Source organism: Protopterus annectens, chromosome 1.part1, assembly GCF_019279795.1.
Source record: "Protopterus annectens isolate FY-2018-M chromosome 1.part1, PAN1.0, whole genome shotgun sequence".
In the NCBI taxonomy this organism is placed as follows: Eukaryota; Metazoa; Chordata; order Ceratodontiformes; family Protopteridae; genus Protopterus; species Protopterus annectens.
Genome location: NC_056726.1, coordinates 461,485,308 through 461,507,354, shown reverse-complemented (window position 1 = coordinate 461,507,354; position 22,047 = coordinate 461,485,308).

Here is a 22,047-nt window from a genome sequence, read left to right as displayed (position 1 = left end):
AGTGAAGGAGCCTGATAAAGCATCACCTGTGAAGACAATAAAAGTAAAGTAAATACCCAATATGACATGTCATCATTAGTTGAATCCCAGTGAATGAATGATAACAACTTAGTATAGTGACAGTACAAAATAATAATGAACTTACCTTGCACTGGATGTTGTATAGTATAAAGGACTCACGTTCCCATGAACAGAATTGCTAACACATGTAATCTGTAATCCCATGCACACTTACCCACTATGCTGTTACTTAATACATAAAAAGCATATTTCCCTGGAGTATCTTCTACAGAAATTCTCAGAGGCCACTGTAGCTCTGGTCTAATGTCCAAGCCTCTACCATGGACTTTTGATGACTCAATCTCCCTATTTAAAGAAACAAGGAACTCTTTCATCTCTGTGAATTGTGGTTCATCTTTTAGATTGATTCCTGTTGCCCTAAGCTCCTATTCCAGGTGTGTGACACTGTCTTTGGCAGCACTTATCATGTTGGTGGCCCAGCACCATTGTTTCTGCCTTACGACTGACAGCATTTATGTCATTAACTGCATTCTATCATGCATGGTCTTGATAAGACTAGTCAGATTTTCCTTTTGCCATCCATGAGATTGGAGAGCTCGCAGCAAGATTCCATTCGCTGCATGGGAGAACTTAACATTTACTTTGCTTGCATTTTGCAAGCATTCTACTGTGCAAGAAAATAATAACTTATGTGAGGATAAACACATCACTAATTTCATACACACCACTTCACTACTGTCCTGTGTGCTGTAGGTAGTTAAAGCAATATATATCTGTGGTCTGTAACACACACACCTGCATACCTGTAAGCATTGTTTATTCACCTATCTAATGACTCAGCAGTCAAAACTTTTCATGGCCAGGCATCAGTGTTGGATACAGGCATTTTGGAATCCAGATCCTTACCACAGTTAGTGGACATCATGTCCCCAAGGAAAAAAGGTGATAAAACATACATGGTATGTCCAGCCTGTACTTGATAATGTTAGGCAATGACCTGCAACAAACTGCACTATTAACACCTATGTGCTCAATAACAGTAGCTGACCTTCCCCATGACATGCCCTTGGCAACACAGATTTGTATGCATATGTGGTTATTATGAATATCTATATATACTGGGACAATGATTGCAGAAATGGACATAATTTAATGAAGAGAAGATTGCCTTCCGTCACATTTCAGTTATCTCATTTAGCGGGACAAAGCTATAAGTTTAAGTTGCAGAGTGTGGCTAGCAGGCATGCAGAACTATTATGTGTTTGTTTCCCACAGTTTTGCTGCTACCGAAAGCACTGATGTTATCTTTTTTTAACAATCTGTATTGCAGCTAGCTCATCCATAGCACAATCTCTCTCACAGTTGCTGTTCATTTGTGCCCCATAATTTTGCTGTGTCCAGAAGCATAAGTACTGTGCAGCAGAGGAAATAAGGCAATGCATAGTGATTTTTGATATAAAGGGCTAATTGGTGGATGCATGCCAGGCCATTAACATAGACAAACCAAGCCTTAACTATGACCCAGATGACCTGCATTCAACTCACTGTTCTTGCACCCATTACAACTGCCAGAGGTGGACAGGAATTACAAGGCTTGAGCCTGCTCATCTCTCTTCGGGATGGAAAGGAAAGGGTATGTGGCTGGAGAACACTCACCATGGTAGAAGCATCCAGTGAGATCAGAGATTGCATGGGGGAGGTGCATGACTACAATGGAAGAGTGCCAGCTGATCAAGTCATATGTAGGCATAGCAGCACATCACAAAGACCCATTGCATGACAAGCTCTTGGAAGCCGAGGAGCATGTGTAGGGATGGTAGGACCTTAAAGAAGAAACCTGATCCTCCTTACAGACCACATGCTGTTCCTGGTCCACTCAAACTCAGGGAATGAATGAGCTGTTGTAGTTTCACCCAGGGAGAACAAACAGGTCAGTAGTGTCATGTTGGGGTTGGGGGGGCTTGATGGTTACAGGAGGGCCAGAGTAAAAAAAAAAAATAATAATTACAATCAATGCATGTATAAAGGATGAATTTATAAAGAGTGACTTGGGAATAAACCTGATTTATCAAAAGGCAATATTAAAGTGATTTTTGCTTAATGAAAGAAAATAATTTGTGATTATACAAAATAAAGATTTACACAGAGGGAACCTGGACATGAAACTGACTAATATAAAGGCAGCATGGGGTAAGCTTTGCATAAATGGAAGAACATTTATATGTGTGTATATATACGGCTGCTGCCGTTAGGGGTCGCCACAGCAGATCAACTGCTTCCATTTCTTCCTGTTCTCTGCATCTTGCTCTGTCACACCAACCACCTGCATGTCCTCTCTCACCACACCATAAACCTTATCTTAGGCCTCCCTCTTTTCCTGTTACCTGGCAGCTTCATTCTTGGCATCCTTTTCCCAATATATTCAGCATCCCTCCTCAGCACATGTCCAAACCAACGTAATCTTGCCTCTCTGGCTTTGTCTCCAAACCTTCCAACCTGGGCTGACCCTCTAATATACTTATTCCTAATCCTGTCCATCCTCATCACACCCAGTGCACATCTTAACATCTTCAACTCTGCCACGTCAAGCTCTGACTCCTGCCTTTTTGTCAATGCCACTGTCTCTAACCCATATAACATAGCTGGTCCCACTACCCTCTTGTAGACCTTCCCTTTCATTCTTACTGGTACTCATCTGTCACAAATCACTCCTGACACTCTTCTCCACCCACTCCATCCTGCCTGTACTCTCTTCTTCACCTCTCTTCCACACTCACCATTACTCTGAACTGTTGATCCCAAGTATTTAAACTCATCCACCTTCACCACCTCTACTCCCTGCATCCTCACCATTCCTCTATCCTCCCTCACTTTCACACACATATATTCTGTCTTAGTCCTGATGACCTTCATTCCTCTTCTCTCTAGAGCATATCTCCACCTCTCCAGGGTCTCCTCCACCTGTTCCCTACTCTCACTACAGATCACAATGTCATCTGCAAACATCATAGTCCACAGGGACTCCTGTCTGATCTCGTCTGTCAACCTGTCCATCACCATTGCAAATAAGAAAGGGCTCAGAGCTGATCCTTGATGTGATCCCACCTCCATCTTAAATGCATCCGTCATTCCCAGTGCAGACCTTACTGCTGTCGCTCTACCCTCATACATATCCTGTTCCACTCTTACATACTTCTCTGACACTCCCGACTTCCTCATACAATACCACAACTCCTCTCTAGGCACCATGTCATATGCTTTCTCTAAATCCACAAAGACACAATGCAACTCCTTCTGACCTTCTCTGTACTTCTCCATCAACACTCTTAGAGCAAACATCGCATCTGTAGTGCTCTTTCTTGGCATGAAACCATACTGCTGATCACTAATCATCACCTCCCTTCTTAACTTAGCTTCATCTACTCTTTCCCATAACTTCATGCTGTGACTGATCAGTTTAATCCCGCTGTAGTTACTACAGCTCTGCACATCACCCTTATTCTTAAAAATCGGTACCAAAACACTTTTTCTCCATTCCTCAGGCATCCTCTCACTTTCCAAGATTTCATTAAACAATCTAGTTAAAAACTCTACTGCCATTTCACCTAAACACCTCCATGCTTCCACAGGTATGTCATCTGGACCAACAGCCTTTCCGTTCTTCATCCTCTTCATAGCTATCCTTACTTCCTCCTAATAAATATATATAAATGATACATACAAAATGACTTCTCAAACTTCAGCAGTGAATATGACTGCACTGTCTAAAGCTAGAAACATGGCATCAATGGGCCCTGTCAGAATCGCAGGGTGCAGATCAAATAGCTTGAAACATGACCTAGCAGACCCGCTTGGATCTCTATTTAACCACAGTCTCCAGACAGGCTTTGTCCCAGTAGAGTGGAGGATGGTAACAGTCATCCCTCTTTACAAGGGGGAACCATCTACAAACCCAGGAAACTACCGAACCATAAGTCTGACCGACCTCATATGCAAGGGTATGTTAAGGATGATCATGGACCTGATTAATAATGACATAAGAAATCTCCAGATTCTAGACCCAACCCGGTACAGCTTCATCAAGCGCAGGTCCTGCCTGCAAAATCTGTTGGACTTCATTGAGAAAGTCACCAGAGCCATGGATGAGGGTAAGACAGTGCATACCACCCACCTTGACATGGCCAAGGCATTTGACACAAAAGCCCACTTGAGTAATATAGATAAACTCACAAAATTGGGTATAAATCTCTACATCACCAGATGGACAGTCAAATGGCTCACGGATAGGACACATAGTGTTAGAGTGGTGGAATCCACATCCAGCAACAATACAGTCACCAGTGGTCTCAGTGCTGAGCCCTCTTTTGTTTGGGATATAACTCTCAGATGGCAAGGCAAATGTAGATGGTAGATGGCTGACCACGTGTGCTGATGATTGCAAGTTGGAGCCAATCACTGACTCCCCAAACAATGTTGATATCTTACAGAAAGGTTTGACACAGACTAATAATTGGTATCAGAGCCATGACCTCAAATTAAATGTGAAGAAGTGAATAATAATAGTATTCTTTGGGAAATCAAATACCCATGCAAATTACAACATTGAGAGCACCCCCAAAGACTGGATCCAGTGGTGAGAGATCTGGGTACTCAGACAGTGGTGAGAAACTCCTTCTGTGTGGCTCAGCTTATTAGTAAGACCATGGCATCCAGATCTAAGGATGTGATAGTACCACTGTACTCATCCCTCATCAGACCAGCAGTCAAGTACCATTGGCATGTACCTCACCAGACACCTGCAACAGTCAGAGTGTCCTCAGAGGTTTCTTACCAGAAAAATGCAGGGTATAACCAACATATCATATAATGACCAATTAAAAGCCCTATCACTGTATTCAGTTTCCTACCAATTACTGAGGGGTGATCTGTGCTTGACCTACAAGGCAGTTTCTGACCCAGCCCTGTTAGAAATGTTGCATATTCGCAAAACTAACTGCACTGGGGGTTGCCCACTCCAAAGATCTAAACTTGATCTCTGACATGAATAGATCATGCTGGCAGAGATTGCCCCTCCTCTGGAATAGGCTTCCTATTCACGTGAAACAGAGCCCTTCCCTGACCATCCTCAAGTACAGTCTGGACCAATGGATGGCAAATCTCAGATTCACTCCTGGGTGGCACTCATGTCTCTTATGGAGAGAGACAGTCTGCAAAAATTGTCAAAACCCCTCTTGCTGACCCATTTTATCTTTTCCCTAGGGATAGAAAGTTTGGGAAAATATGGTTAAACCTGGCTAGGCTTGTAAGGGCTCTTACGTCATTAGCCTAGTAATCCCCTATGAACCTATGAACCTATGAATATAATGCAAATGTTTTAAACTGAAACAGACCTAAAACTGCAGGCCATACTGTTAATGGTATTGTGTTTGAGAGTGCTATGACAGACTGGTCAACTTAAATTGAACGACTGAAACATTATTGTGCTATTAACGATACTGAAAGCCAAAAAACAATTTCAGTGCTGTTTAGTATAATGGATGACAAATTGTATAGCAATTACGTAGCTTACTAGCACTCGAAATGATTACATTAATATCATTTAAACTTGCTGTCGAGACTGTTCAGAATCATTTAAGCACCAAACATTTAGTCATTCTAGAGCAATTTCTATTCTATAAAACTATTTGATAAGAGAAATCATTTGTGAATATATGGCAGAATTGTGTTGACTAGCAGAACATTCTGAATTTGGAATAAGACAAGATGCATTTTCAAGATACAATGGCATTTTGCATGCAGTTTGAAGACATTCAGAAATTAAAAAGATTTAGTACTAAACTTGGTGTTAAGTATTTTAGTGTTTATGGACACAGTAGCAACAAATAAATCTGATTTGTGGCAAAAAATGATTAAGTGCACAATTAACAGTGTCTGGTAGACGACCAAAATACAAACTTGTTTCATTATGGAAGAATGTTGCATAACTCCAATGACTGTTGGGTTAAAGAAAACAGATTGAGAGTTTCCCTGTCAAAAGAATGAGATGCAATAAAGTAAGTCCAGATGCTTCAAAAATAGACTGCAATTCCACCAGAAGAACAGCAAATTCCAAAACATTCTGTTCCAGTTTAAAAGCATTTTGCATTTCTGTTACATATATATATATATATATATATATATATATATATATATATATATATATATATATATATATATAAGTTCATAGGTTCATAGGTAGGTACTAGGCTATTGGCCCTAGGGCCTATATAAGCCTAGCCAAACGGTACCCTGGCTTTTGCCACCCAAGAAAATTATTTTCCTGTGCCCCTGTCAAGCAGAGCCACAGAAGTGATCCTCGGGGTGAATTTCCTATCTCCCATCCAATCATCAAGATTTTTCTTGAAGAGTGCTAATGAGCTTTGTTTGATATAGATAAGTAGTTTGTTCCAGAGTATGGGAAGTCTCTGGGACATGAATCTATCCCTCCAGCATGTTATGTTTATTGTGGTGACAAGGTTTAGGTCCCTAGAACGTGTAGCTAGGAGAGATTGGGATTTCTATAAGTGGAGCATGTCCAACAGCTCTGGGTTTGACATAGCTTTGTATGTTAGGCAGAGATCGCCTCTAACTAGGCGATATGCAACAGAGTAAAGCTGGAGTTTTTTGAGACGGTCTGCGTAGGGCATCTGTTTGAGGCCGGTAATCCTCTTTGTGAGGTATTTCTGCGGCCTTTCCAGTTGTTGTAGATGTCTTGTGAGATACATACCAAAAGGAGCGTTGTACTCTATAATGGGTCTAATGAGTGATGAGTAGAGGGGGAACAATGACCTCTTTTTTCCTGGATGAGAAACCTTTTGTGATGAGGAGTGCCATGTGGAAGGATTTCCTGACTACTGTGGCAATGTGATTATCAAAGGAGAGACTACTGTCCACCTGTGTCCCAAGGTCTCCTATCACACTTTCAGTGTTAAGTAGACTAGAGCCTATGTGGTAGTTCATGGGTACAGAGTTTTTACCAAAAGGGATGACAATGCACTTTTTGGCATTGAGCTTGAGGCCATGGTTTTGACACCAGGCATCTGTCTAAGTGAGGCCCTTTTGTAGAATGTCCACATTGTTAGGAGTTTTGATTATGGCCCCTAGTTTGCAGTCATCTGTGAACTTTGTTAGCCAAAGACCTTCTGTGTTAGCCTGTACTTCAGAGAAGTAGATACCAAACAGGAGAGGACCCAGGACTGAACCCTGTGTCACTCCACTTGTCACTGGTCTGAAGTTGGATTTAGAGTCTGCTACTTTCACAGTGTGGGTTCTGTCAGTGAGCCAGTTGGCAACCCATCTTGTGACAGAGGGATTTATACCTAGTTTATTGAGTTTATCTATAATTCCATAGTGGGGGATGGTGTCAAAAGCCTTGGCAAGATCTAGATAGGCTGTGTGAACCACCTTACCCCCATCTACGGCTTTGGTGACCACTTCAAAGAAGTCTATCAGGTTTAGGAGACATGATCTGCCTTTTACAAACCCAAACTTGGTAGAGTCCAGAGTTTGGAGATTACCAATGTCATTGTTTATAAGTTTCATAATGATACGTTCCATAGCCTTGCAGACCAGGCTCGTCAGGCTGATGGGGCAGTAGTTCTCAGTGTCTGTGGTGGCTCCCCCTTTGTGGAGTGGGATAACCGTTGCTGTGCACCATTCAGTGGGCACAAAGCCTGAGGTGAGGCTATGATTGAACATGGTACTTAGTTGGGGTGCCAGTTCGTTCTGTAATTCATGTAGAATGCAGCCTGGGATGTTGTCAGAACCCGTGGATGCTGTGTTCTTGGTTTTGGAGAGTGTGTTTTTTACCTGTACAGCCATGATTACAGGAAGTTTGCATTCTTCCAGTATAGAGATGGGCCCTTTATGGGGTGAGAGAGGAGTAAAGTTAGCACTGAACCTATCTGCCAGGATGTTGGCAATATCAGTTGGTTCTGTATATTTAGTGCCATTGTGCTGTAACTCAGAGCAGATTTGAGTGTTGCCATTGAGATTCTTGACATAGCTATAGAATGCTTTGTGGTTGTCTTTAGAATCAATGGCAATTTTGTTTTCGTAACTAGCTTTGGAGGATTTTATGAGGGATCTCAGCTTCTTACTGAAGCTGACCACGGAGTTCCTCCAATCATGGGATTTTACTCTTTTTTGCAGCAGTTTCTTTCTTCTGTTGTAGAATTTGCTTATGGCAGGGAACCACCAGATTGGCTTCCTTTTTTTTGGAAGATAGCATCTTGGTTCTGCTAGAGATTGCATGATCCATGCACTCGTGTAAGTGCTTATAAAGTGCATTTGCATAGGATTCAGCATTCGTACCTCTATTGTCTGTCAGCATGGGTGTCGTGAAGTCTGACACTTCTGTCTTAAGAAGCGTGAAGTTGGCTTTGGAGAAACTTTTTACGGTGGTTTCCCTAATGGGGGGTGGGATGTGGATGTCTAAGGGTGATTAGCTTGTGGTCGGATCTGACCAACGAGGAACTGACCTCTGGTGTGGAACACCGGTTGCCCATATTGGTAAAGACCAGGTCTAGGATATTGCTGCCCCTGGTAGGAGTGTGGATAAGTTGATCCAAGGTGTTGGAATTTATGAATTCCAGAAAACGTTGAGCACAAGAGTTGGTACATGAGTAGTTTTCCCAGTTAATGGTGGGGTAGTTGAAATCTCCCATTATTAGGGTGTAAGGTTGTACCCTAATCATACTGCGGTGGTGGTGCTGCGGTAGCATTGTTGCCTCACAGTAAGACATTGTCCTGTTTGATTCCCAGCTAGAGCGTCTTCTGTATGGAAACATGCGTGAATGGGCGTACCTTCATTGAAGGTTGTGTGTCAGGGCTGGCAACTCGGCATGTAAAAATCTACTGCCAATCATTAGCGGACCAGAGTTCCGCTGTGGCGACCCCTAACCAGGAAAAGCCAAAAGACACAACAACAACAAGGTTGTACCCTAATATTTTCCAGTGTATCAAGAAATGTGGAGTGGGAATCCTGGGGCATGGTGGGGTATCTGTAGCAAGCTACAATTTGGATTGCGGTCTTGCCCAGAGTTAGTTGCACTTGGATAATCTCGGATGCATTATGCTGAGCAACTAGCCTGGAGGTGTGGATATCCTTAATGAATATGGACACGCCTCTGCCTTTAGTGTTTCGGTCCATGTTAGGTGGCCGAAAGGTGTGGTATGAATTATAGCCTGGTAATGCAGGGGAGCTCTCTGGAGCCTTGAACCAGGTCTCTGTCTCTGCATAGATGTTGATGTTCTCCATTTTAAGGAGTGCCTCGAGTGACTGCATTTTGAGGTTTAGACTTCTAGCATTAAGTAGCATTACCCTCAGATTTTGCTTGCTTGTACCTGTTACGGTGGTGAATTTGTCATTTGAACCTTGCCTAAAAAAGGCACTAAGGGGTTGGCAAGAGCCTTAGCCAGTATCCAGAATCCCAAGGGTGACAGGTGCAGGCCAACTCTGGCAAAGCATCGTTGTTTGTCAATCATGTCATCCCAGGCAGACAGATACTGGATCCCCTTAGAATGACACCAGAAGCTTAGCCAATTGTTGAAGTCAGTCATTTTGTCCTTGTACTGTGGTACCATTCTGGGTGATGGCAGGATGCTACTCAGGGCTAGGGTCATACCTGCCTGAGCTACAAGATCGGACATCTCCTCCATGTCTCTTTTCATGTAGTCCAGGGAGGTACATCTCAGGTCATTCATACCAACATAGACAATGACAGAGTCATATTTGTACTTGTTGTGGAGTGACCTGAGTGCATGCATTATGTGGTGGATCCTGGCACCTGACAGGCAGCTGACAGTAACTTTCTCCTTTTTTAGCCTGGTGAGTGGAACATCAGTGTGCCTGACTATAGTCACCTATGACTAGAGTGTTGGGTACATTTTTATGCCTTATTGGCTGTGGTTGAGTGGCACACTGAGTTTGTGGGCTATGTGTCATTTGGGTTGTGTTGGGGGGTGGAGGTTGCTTGCATTTCTGCTTTGGAGGTCCCTGTTGCTTGGGTAGATTTTTATTGACAGCCTCTGCGAATGTAGGCATGTGTTTTGTGTTTCTATGTGTGTGTTTTGATGGTGTAGGTTTTGAGGGACTATGTGATGAGTGTGGTGTGTTCCAAGTGTTTACCTTCTCCTCTTGACTGTCTAGCACAATCTTGGGTGAAGAGAGCTTTGCTTCCAATTTGGCTATATAAGTGCATCCCTTACAGGTTGTAGTGTTGGGTGGTAGGAGGAGAGGGTTGTCTGTGTACATGAGGCAATTGCTTCATTGCCCCAAGATGTCCAGATTCATCGGGTAGACAGGAGAAAACACCGGGAGCTGACCCTTTGATATGCCTGGATAGGTGCTTATTTATTAAGTACTAAAAACTGTTTTCCTCTAGACAAGTGAGGAAAATTGAGTGTTGTAGTAATTTGCAGCTTATTTAGTGCTTACAATGAGTTCTGAATAAGTGCTGAGCTCAAAGAAACAGATTTGAGTGCTGAAACTAGAAAACTGGCTAGTTCTAATAAACAAAAGTAAGCTAGAAGGCTTCCCCCCAACACAGAAAGCTTGGGGGCTCAGAAGCTTACAAACAGTACTGGTTACAGCAAATCTGTATCTGGACTAGACGACTTACAGGAAAGGCAGGAAACAAGCTTAGAAATGTTTTCTTTTTTTTTGTAATGTGGAAAGTGGAAAGGAGGAGCAGAAATTTAGTGGGTTAGCCTTCTCAAATGTTCTCCCTGGATTAGGTAGAATGAGGTAATGACACTATACTGGGAGGAGTGTCCCAGATCAAATTTACAGTAGGGGCGGGCAACTGCAAAGCCACCAAGCATAAAAACAGGATACCAACAGGGAGGGAGGGGAAACAACAAACAAACCCAACCAGATGCTTAACAGTTGTAGAAAATTTCTAGTTAATACCTCACACACAGAAAAAAACTGCAGAAATGAGAATGCTTTTAACTGCAAACAAGTTATATGATACACTCCTTAGCAGGAAATCAGAACAAACAAACACAAGAAATGAGAATGCGTTTAACTGCAAACAAGTTATATGATACAGTCCTTAGCAGGAAATCAGAACAAACAAACCCAACCAGATGCTTACCAATTGTAGAAAATTTCTAGTTAATACCTCACACACTGTGAAACCAGTTAGAAATGCATTTGCAGACAATAAAAGTGCTATAAATAACTCATAAAAATAAGCAAGAAAACAGGATGCTTATTGTTATATATCACAGATCAGCTTCCTTCCTCCGAGTAGCTCAGTGTGAAATGGCAGAAACACTTACAAGTTAACTTAAGTAACAAAGTTGAAACCTGAAACAACTTTAAAAAAAAGCTTGAAAGAGCTGATGAGGTGCTTACTCCAAGCTGTAGTCCAGCATATATATATATATATATATATATATATATATATATATATATATATGGTTCCTATCAGCTGACCGAAGACGCAGGTTAGCAAATGCATCTTGGTCGAGCTGTAAATGCCGAAACAGCAAAATATCGAAGCGGCATGTAAGTGAATTCTTTCCCTGGGAAAGAATTTGCTTGGCCGCTTCGGTAGTTTGCCATTTTCGGCACTGTAGTGCAGACTCGGAGTTGGTATATTTAAGTAGGGTGGGTGTGAGGGGCACAGCCCCTTTCCCTTGGAAAAAAAAATCTCTGTTCTGACAGTTCGGTTTTGTAAACCTTCGCTTACATGGGGTTGATTAATCATCGTTCACTAACCTAAGCATTCGGTGATCTAATATAGACCCTATATATACATATATATATATATATATATATATATATATTATATAAGACATTGTCCTGTTCGATTCTCAGTTAGAGCGTCTTCTGTGTGGAGACATGCGTGAATGGGCGTACCTTCGTTGAAGGTTGTGCGTCAGGGCTGGCAACTCGGTACGTAAAAATCTACTGCCAATCATTAGCGGACCGGAGTTCCGCTGTGGCGACCCCTAACCGGGAAAAGCCGAAAGACACAACAATATATATATATATATATATATATATATATATATATATATATATATATATAAAATCCTGAGATCATTGTACCTTGGAGTAGGAGTAATACTCTGAGATACCACAATCTTGGTGATAATACGTATGCATCTATTGCACTTATATTCTAATAGTTCCAAGGATCACAAGTACTATACTCAAACATTCAACAAGCAGCTTAGAGGTGAGGTCAAGATGAATGAATATTCAAAGAGAAGGGTGTTAAAAAATTGCAAGTAATAAAGCTAGAAGGAAGAAAATTATGAAGCTACCAATACGCCTAATTCTCCATTGAATCTGTTTGCAATGTATTGTTAAATTGTCTGACTGAGACCCTTTTATAGCTAATTGGAATGAAGTATTAACTGTTTTTATTTTTTTTAATTCATAATTTCTTGTAGCTTTCAGAACTGGCAGCATATATTTTAATGTTATTTATAGAAACTCATGTAATTCAAGACTGTCCATCCCATGTAAAACAGAAAACCAGCCACAGAACAGGCATCATTTATTTTATTTATTTATTTTATTTTACATTTGTTTACCAGGGAGGTCCGACTAGATAAAACTGTCCATTTTCAGTGGAGGCCCGGGGATAAAAGCTTCAGAAACAATTGCTAACTACTATACATAAGATATTTACACGAGCATTGTAGTTTACACATACAGTTATAAAATATATCAGATAACATATGATTGCATAAGATATTTACATAAGCATAGTGGTTTAGAGATACAATTAAAGGTATAGCAGTAGTAACATATGATTGTTGTTCATATAGTATATTTAGTAGAGATAATCATGAAGATGTAATGAAGATAAAAGAAGAAGGGAAAAATTAAAAATACTAGCCAGTTTGTCAAAGGAGGAGAATATGGACACGTTCATATGAGGTTCATTGACATTTTAAGGGAAAGCTTTTCAACTTTGTGTAGGGAAGAGTTAGTGGGTATAAATGGGACAGTGGGGAGTAGGTGGCAGTGAGTTGGTAAGTAACGTGTGATAATAAATATAGTGCACCTGAGGGAGATTTAAAGAAGAGGTTGGCTAGTGGGTAGGGGAAATGTGTTAGAATATGTCAGCCAGCTGCTAGGCAGTTGCATGTCCAGGAATTGTTTAGGTGAGAAATACGCTATTTTTGAAGAAGGTTTTGTTAGGTTGTACCCTGATTTGTAGTGGCAGGGAGTTCCAAGTCTTGGCAATGTTGCTAGAATACAGAGAGTCACCAGTGTAATGGCTTTTGGGATTGTGATTAGTGCCTTGTTAGTGGATCTAAGTTCTCAATTATTGGAGTAGAGGGTGATCAAGTTTTGTAAGACTGGAGTTTTGTCAAGTTGGTACAGTATTTGGTGAGCTGGAAAAAGTTGGTTTAGAGCTAAGGTGTTTGGGAGTTCCAGCCAGGAAAGCTATTTTAGGGCTTGATAGTGGTGGGTCCGGTAGGAGGAGTTTGTGGCAAATGTTTCTATTTTGTTGTAGCATACTGATAGCTTGTTTAAATTGCTCTTGTTTAGAATAATCAGGACAGGAGAAGCATACAGTAAGGTAGAGAGAAGATGGGTATGAGCTAGGGTAACTTTACTGTTTCTGGTCAGGAAGTTTTTATATCTGTAAAGAGTACCTACATTTTTGTTGACTTTGGTTATTGTATGAGCTATGTGTTTGTCAAATTTCATATTATTGTCAATATTGACCCTAGTAATTTGGTTTGTGTGATGGGGGAGATGGGGGTATTATCTGAAGCAGAAACAGAGAATGGAGGAGTAGGTACTTGTGCTTTGGAAGGATGGAAGAGCATAAGCTGGGTCTTTTTAGGATTTAGTATTAGCTGGGAGTTTGTTAGCCAGGCTTCAATGGATGTAAAGGCTTCTTGGGTCTTTATGTGAAGTTGTTGGAGGGTGGGAGAAGAGCAGATTAAGGTGGAGTCATGAGCATACTGAACCATGTTTGCTAGAGGGGTGGCTTTGTAAACATTATTTGTAAATATAGTGAAAGGTAGTGATCCTAGGATTGATCCTTGGGGTACTTCTGGTTTTACAGGAAGTAGGGGGAAAGGGAGTTTTTCCACTGAACAGCTTGTTGGCATTGGGAGAGATAGTCTTCAAACCATAATAGAGTGTGGTAGTTTGTTTTAATTCTGAGAGTGATGTTAGAAGTTTTGTATGGGAGACTGTATCAAACACCTTTGAAAAGTCAAGGAAAATTGCAGACACTAGTTAACCATTGTTGCATTGCATATTTACTAGGTTTGAAAATGGAGGAATGCAGTTGTACTACTATGGTTGGGGCAGAATCCAAGCTGAGTTTCAGCAAGAAGATTGTTGGAAAGGAGATGTGTTAGGATCTGGGTGTGGATCCATTTTTCCAGTATTTTAGCCAGTGGGGAAAGTATAGATATAGGGCGGTAGTTTGTTATGTCAGTGGAGGTGCTCCCTTTTGTATTGGTATAATGTAGGAGATTTTCCAGAGAAGTAGCACCTTTTGTTCTGAGACTGATCTGTTAATGATTATAGAGATTGGGTAGGAAATTGCTTTGGCGGCTATTTGTAGGAATTTGGCAGATAGTTTGTCTACTGCTAGGGTGGTGGGTTTAAGTTTGGTTAGATGCCTATAGATGCTGTAAGTTGGTACAGGTTGAAGGGTGAAGGAGTTTGCATTATTTGATAGGTTATATAGTATAGTGGGGGTTGAGGAGGGTGGGTCTGTTGACAGCTTTAGTATAGAGTTGGTAAAGAACTCATTGAATTGAGTGGCTGTGTTTATAGAGGTGGTGTCTATGCTTGGATGAGGAGTTGCTAATTTACCTGGTTGAAGAATACTGTTTATAGTGGTCCAGAATTTTTGAGATTTGGTATTAAGCTTAGTTTGAATTTCACTATAGTATTTTTGTTTGTCTAGTCTGATTTGTTTTACAATGTTTATCAGTTCTAAGAATGTTTGCCTATTAGAAGTAGTTTTGTTTTTGCACCAGGTGTCCCATGCTTTGTCCCTTTGTTTCATAAGTTGCTTAGTGCTCTTGGTAAGCCATGGGGCATACATAGTTTTAGTGCAGATCTGTCTTGTTGGGGCAAGTTGGTTGAGAAGGCCTAAGAAGATAGTGTTGAAATACTCAACTGCTTCATCTAAAGGAAATGTTAAAAGAGGGACCAGTTAGTGTGTTTAAGGACTGTATTAAGCTCATCAGCCCTGACGTTTTTGGTGTTTCTGATGTGTTTAAGAGAGCTAGTTCTAGTGAGTTTAGTTTGGTCTCTGATGAAGAAGGTTGGGAAGAGGTAGCTTAGATGGTCACATAGTATACCAAAATTATGGGTGGAAAATGGGCAATTGATGAGAATCTAGTCCAGTATTGATTCTTTTTTTTAGTTTTTTCTACCCTAGTAAGGGTTTGTATAAGCTGGAGTAGCAGTAAACGTGAATATGATTTGAGGGGTGGGGTGATTTAAGTGAGGTCCAATCAATATTGAAGTCACCTAATATAATGGTTTCGTGGGGGAGGGTTTCTGATGTCCAGTGGAGAAGAGATTCTAGAGTTTTGATGTTATCTTCTGGTGGGATATATTATCCTAGGATACTTAGCTGTTTTTGTGTATTTAGCCTTACCTTAGCAAGTAGGATCTCTGCATTATTAAATGCAAGAATTTCTATGTTAAATAGTTCAACATTGATGTTGTTCTCATATAGGAGAGTAACTCTGCCTCCTCTTTTAGCTGTACGGTGTTTTCGTAGTATGCTATAACCAGGGGAAGTATTTCTTTATTTTTAATGTGTGGTTTAAGCCATGTTTCTGTGAGGAAGATGATGTCAGGTAAGTATAATGCTATGGTTGCATGGAGCTCAATGGTTTTGTTAAGGAAGCTTCTTATGTTATGATTGAAAAATGATATGGTGCTGCTTACTGTGATGGATTTGAAGTCTTCTTAAGACACTCAATCTTGCTGGCTGGATTCTGCTGAAATCAAAGCCTGGTTATAGTTGCATTCACAGTCTGTTGCATACAGACACTTGCAGAATATACACTGATGAGTTAATATACTTTAAAGCATCAACTTAGAGCAGTAACAAATAGCTTTTTATAACAAACCACACGTACTAATGTTACAGCTTTTAGTTATTGTTCTACTTTACTTCTCAATCAGCATGGATGTTATAACATTTACCTCGGGACAAATGTGTCTCTACCAATACCCCTAACATAACTGGATTAATACAGATCTTTATATACAATTTTAGTCATGCACACACATATACATTTCCTCTTTGTATTCTATTTTACAGAATTCCTCATCCTGTAGAAACAATACTGATTGTTGCAGATGCTGACACAAATGCTGACTTAATAATACTATTTTTTTAACAATGTCCTATCATATTTTTGCTGAATTTATAAGAGGCCAACTTTTTTGACAGTGTGAACATCCTCGAAAACACAATCAATTGAAACTAGAAACAAAATAAAAAGAAAACACCAAAACCCGGAGACAATAAAATCCAATCACAAGACGGCAGCTTTAGCACTTTCACTCACTTTAATCCAACTGAGCTTCTTCAGAAAAATTACCTCACACACTCCATTCATTTAAATATAATGTGTCACAAGATCACATGACTCAAACCTTAATTAAATTAATATAAAACTAAATGAATAAGTAAATGAATATAAGAATATAAATATAAATCAATTTGTATACATAAATATATATATTTTGTTAGTAAAAACATTTCAGTAATAATAATTTCATACCAAAAAAATTGTAAAAGTGATTATCTAAGCTTTGCTGATAACAAAAAACATTTGATGTTAATAGTGCCATTAAGGCCAGGTGTTTGATCAGCTATCAAAGATATTTGCCATAAACTTTCATGACATTCAAGTAATGTCTTGTAATCCCCAGTAAATAAATCAGAATTAACTCTTTCTAACACACAAAAAAATATAATGTAGTAATGTTTCCTGTATTGAATTTAAAGACGTTGGTAGGGCCTTTTGGGCTAGAGATCGATATACCTGTAACTCCACAAATGTTGTTTACTGTGCCAAATGTGACTCATGTGACTGTTTTTATATCAGCAAGACTATTAGAGCCATTAACAAAAGGATCTATGAGCATTGTTTGGCCATAAAAAAAAGGACATTACTAATGCTTTAGCAGTTCATGCCAGTATTTGTCCCTCTTTTAAGAAGTTTTCTTTTTCTCTTTTTTTGTGTTAGAAAGAGTTAATTCTGATTTATTTTCTGGGGATTACAAGACGTTACTTGAATGTCATGAAAGTTTATGGCAAATATCTTTGATGGCTGATCAAACACCTGGCCTTAATGGCACTATTAACATCAAATGTTTTTTGTTATCAACAAAGCTTAGATAATCACTTTTAACAATTTTGTTGGTATGAAATTATTATTACTGACATTTTTTACATAACAAAATATATATATTTATGTATATAAATTGATTTATATTTATATTCTTATATTCATTTACTTATTCATTTAGTTTTATATTAATTTAATTAAGGTTTGAGTCATGTGATCATGTGACATGTTATATTTAAATGAATGGAGTGTGTGAGGTAATTTTTCTGAAGAAGCTCAGTTGGATTAAAGTGAGTGAAAGCGCTAAAGCTGCCGTCTTGTGATTGGATTTTATTGTCTCCTGGTTTTGGTGTTTTCTTTTTAGTGTGAACATCCTGTTTTTTGTCTTTAGTTTTCTATTTGGATCTTTGTATAAGAACATCTGTTCTTGTGCAAATGCTAATAAGTGCAGAAAACCATGTTTTTTAAGGAAACACATTGTAACAGTGTCATATGATAGAAACATGTCATGTTGTCCATTCTTTAAATAAGCAGATTTTACATTTTTGCTCTCACTGACAATGAAATGCATACATCCTGTTTTTAAGTATGTAAGGAAAGATGTCTATTCAGCAAGTTCCTTATTTTTCAAGCCACAGTCATTTAGTATGGATGCTGATCACATATTACTAAACTCTGTTTCTGCATTTAAGCAAGCGTTATTTTATACCTTATTTATGTTACACATTTGTAACAGAATTACTTTCAACCTTAAAACCCTGTTGAGCATAATCTTACAATTCCCTCTTTTTATTTTAATGTACTCAAAACACTTTATACTGATATGTATTTTTTATCACATTATATAGAAAACACGTTAAGAAACAAAACCTTTAGTCTTCTTTTGATACAACAAATCAAAATGCAATTTTACAATGATATCAAGTATTACTACCAAAACTGAATGTATCTAACAACTTTTTCTTTTATAGACCATTGTGTGAAAATATTTTATCAGTTTTGAACTGTCTGCTTTAATTTTATTTTTTAACTTAATTTATTCTTTTGCAATCACAGAATTTCATTTATGATTTAGAACTATTTTATTAACTCTTTGCAACTGTTGAATTAACTATTTACTTTTATTAATATCAAAAGATTAGAGATAGACTAATATTTATAAGATACATAAACTATGTGCTACTGCAAACATTTATACACTGCTGAAAATATACAGTTTCAATGTCATTTCAACCATAATATTGTGTTCATGTTTCTGAACTGCCCATAAACTTTAATTGACAGTGAAATAAAAATGTTGTTTACATATTAGTCCATTAGCTGTATGAATACAATATTTTAATATCATTTTTTTTCTAACTGGGGTAACCAATACTAGTATAGATAAAATTATGTTCCAAAAACCAATAATAAGACTCCAACTTAAAACCAGTGATAATATTACAACTTGACAAATTACTTTTGAACTTATTATAATGTATCCTGTACAGTATATATTTACACAGACTGTTTACTACTCATCCATTTAAATCTAGTAGCTATCCTGGACCCATTTTTTTTAAACATGGTTCTACTGAATTCTTTTGTATTTGTAGATACAAAGACTGTAAAGTACATTTAGTCTAACCTTACAAATGTAGTAACATTATCATCAAGCAAAATTTTTCTAAAATTCTTATATCTCTTTATAAGTATCTAATGGAATTGCCACCAGAGGCAACTACATACCCAGAAATTAGAAACATTTATGCTTTTTGCATACCAACATAGTCTTGCCAAAACATATTAAAAATACTCTCTTGTATAGCTTAAGTCATTTCTTGTATAGCTTTAACAGGTTGTAAATGCAATTTAATACTAAATAATACAATAATAACTAGCATAAAATATCTTGGACTTTCAGATTTAATCTGTTTACCAGTGTTTCTTATGCACTAATACCTGTTTCCCCCCTAAAAGAGTATTGTCAAGAAGAAATGAGATATTTCTTCCTGTAGTTTTATTTTAGACCCTTGTGCAGTACTGCTTATACAGTCAGCGTAAAACTGAGAGAGTGCCCCTCCCCCTGTAGTATACTGCAGTATTGTTTATTTGCTTTATGCTGTGAGAATAGAATGTATACCAGCCCAATACTTTGGTTATACATTTGCTTTATTAGGTTACTAAACTATAGACTTTTGTCTGATGTGATCATTTTTATAAAGCTTTTGCTGTTTATTACCACTAGTAGGTATTTATACCCTCCTGCACAATTGATTTGAACTGTATGTATACTACAGCCCATGTGCTGGCTGTACTTGATGCAACTGAGGTTTTTTTCTTTTAACATTTACTTGCAAACAGATTATCAGTGACATCTGTGCACCATTGTGACATTTTATTACAATTACCAAATAGTGTTGCCTGTAAACATTTTAACAATTATGTTTTAATAACAATAATGTTTTAGAAAAACTCAAGCTACTTGTCTGGCAATTAGTCTTGTTTATCTTATCTTTCCAACATTTCCTGTAACTATTCATCTAGTCTAGGAAGGTCTGATACACTTGCTATTTGATATTAGTAGAAATATAATAAGTATTCGTGATTTGCATAACTATGCATTTATACTACATAAATAGTCATTATTTTAAAATTAGCTTACATGGATTTCAGTATTTTTTATTTATTTAACTGCCCTGCCATTAATTTTACAAAAACTGTTTGACTAATACCATCTGTGATTTTATTTATTTTTAAAATTCAGAACTTTAACTGTTTGCTGTGGTGTTACTATACAATTATAAAAAAAATTGTAAAAAACATAATAGATATTAGCTTAACTAATACATGTTTATATTTACATTATTTATATTTGCTGTTGTCTGCCTGTTATTATTGTGCATTGTAACAGATGTATTTTAGATGAAAAGAAAATACATGCATGTCAGTCTCGTGACTTTAAATCTTTATTTAAGCATGTCAGTCTTGTGACTTTAAATCTTTACTCTTATTAACTTCTTCTTCTTTCGGCTTTTCCCAGGTAGGGGTCGCCTCAGTGGATCATCTGTCCGCTCATGATTGGCAGTGGAGTTTTACGGTGTCGAGTTGCCAACCCGGCACCCAACCTTCCACAGAAGGCACACACACACTCACACCTAGGGCCAATTTAGAGTGTCCAATCCACCTACTGCATGTCTTTGGGATGTGGGAGGAAACCGGAGCACCTGAAGGAAACCCACATGACCACAGGGAGGACATGCAGACTCCGCACAGAAGGCACCCCAGCCAAGAATCGAACCGGAGAACCTCTTGCTGTGAGGCGTTTACTCTTATTAACTATTTTTATTTAATTTTTTATGCACTAGAACTGTTTTGTATAAGTATTTTTATTTAATTTTTATACACTAGAACAGTTTTGTTTACCTTTTATGCTCAACAATGATTTATTATTAGAATATCGGATGTTTTGTTATGTACGCTAGTATTGGTTCTAGGTTGATTTTGGTGATTGGCTGGACTTGTTTTTGGACCTGGGTTGGGCTGATATTGCCATTGCGTAGCAGGTGAGAGGCAATGTTTATTATGGTTTGTAGGTATTTGGAGAAGGCTAAGTCACATTGTATGGATACGCTAGATTTGCTTTGATAATGGAGGAGTTTGTCGGGGTGCAAGTCATAGGTGATGTGGTTAAAGAGTGAGGGTGAGATGAGTTAAGGGGTAGTTAGTGAATGTTAGAACTGAGATTGAGGTGGGGTGACTTGTTGGGAATTGTAATGTTGTTGAAGTAGGGTGAGGTTAGATGGGCTGTGATGGTGAGTGCTAGTGTTAGAATTATTTGATGGGGAGTACGTTTGGTTTGTTAGAAGTAGTAGGAGTGTACAGAGATAACCCTGTGGAATGTGTAGGGGTCCTGATAGTATATTAACAGGCTGGACTGCAGCAACTTTGTGAGTGGGGAGGTACTATGTGTAGAGTGTGTAATACGAGAGCAAAGGAGGGGGAGGGGTGATGGTGGTTGTTAGTATGATTGGATGAAAAAGTGTAATTGGTGTGGGTGCAGGGGTGTGTGGGAATGGGGGTAGAGTAGGAGAGTGGAGCAGGTAGAGCCCTACCTAGAAGGTAAGATCTGAAAAAAAGTATCAGGAGTCTGACTAAGTAATGAAGGAAAGCAGCTTTGGGCCTTAATCACAGGGATTATGCCAGTTACTGTGCTTCCACTATTTACTCACTATGAATAGAAAAATAACTGCTGTGAAGGGACTTGGGTGACTTTACAGTAGACAGAAATACTGAAAATTTTAAATAACTGTAGAGCACTGTCCTGCTTACAGGCTGTGCTGCTTATCTGGGCTAAGATTCAGTTGTTTGGTGGTGTTCTGCTGCCACATAGTGGCAGTTATTTGCAATGGCAGGGAATGGAAAAAGGGGAAAAGACCTTGCAAGTGTAAAATTAATTAAAAGCACTAACAACTAGATGCAGTAATTAGTTAACAGGGAATGTACCTACATAAGAAGATGTCAGAGAGTAAAAGTCCCAGTAGTGAGTCCTTTTGTCTTCAGCTGTTTGCAGGATAACTTTCAGAAATTCTTCACTTGGGAGGGGGGGTGCCACTAGTGAAGTAGAGCTAGAGATAAGGCTATTTCAGAGAGTAAAAATCTCAGTAGTGAGTCCTTTTGCCTTCAGTTGTT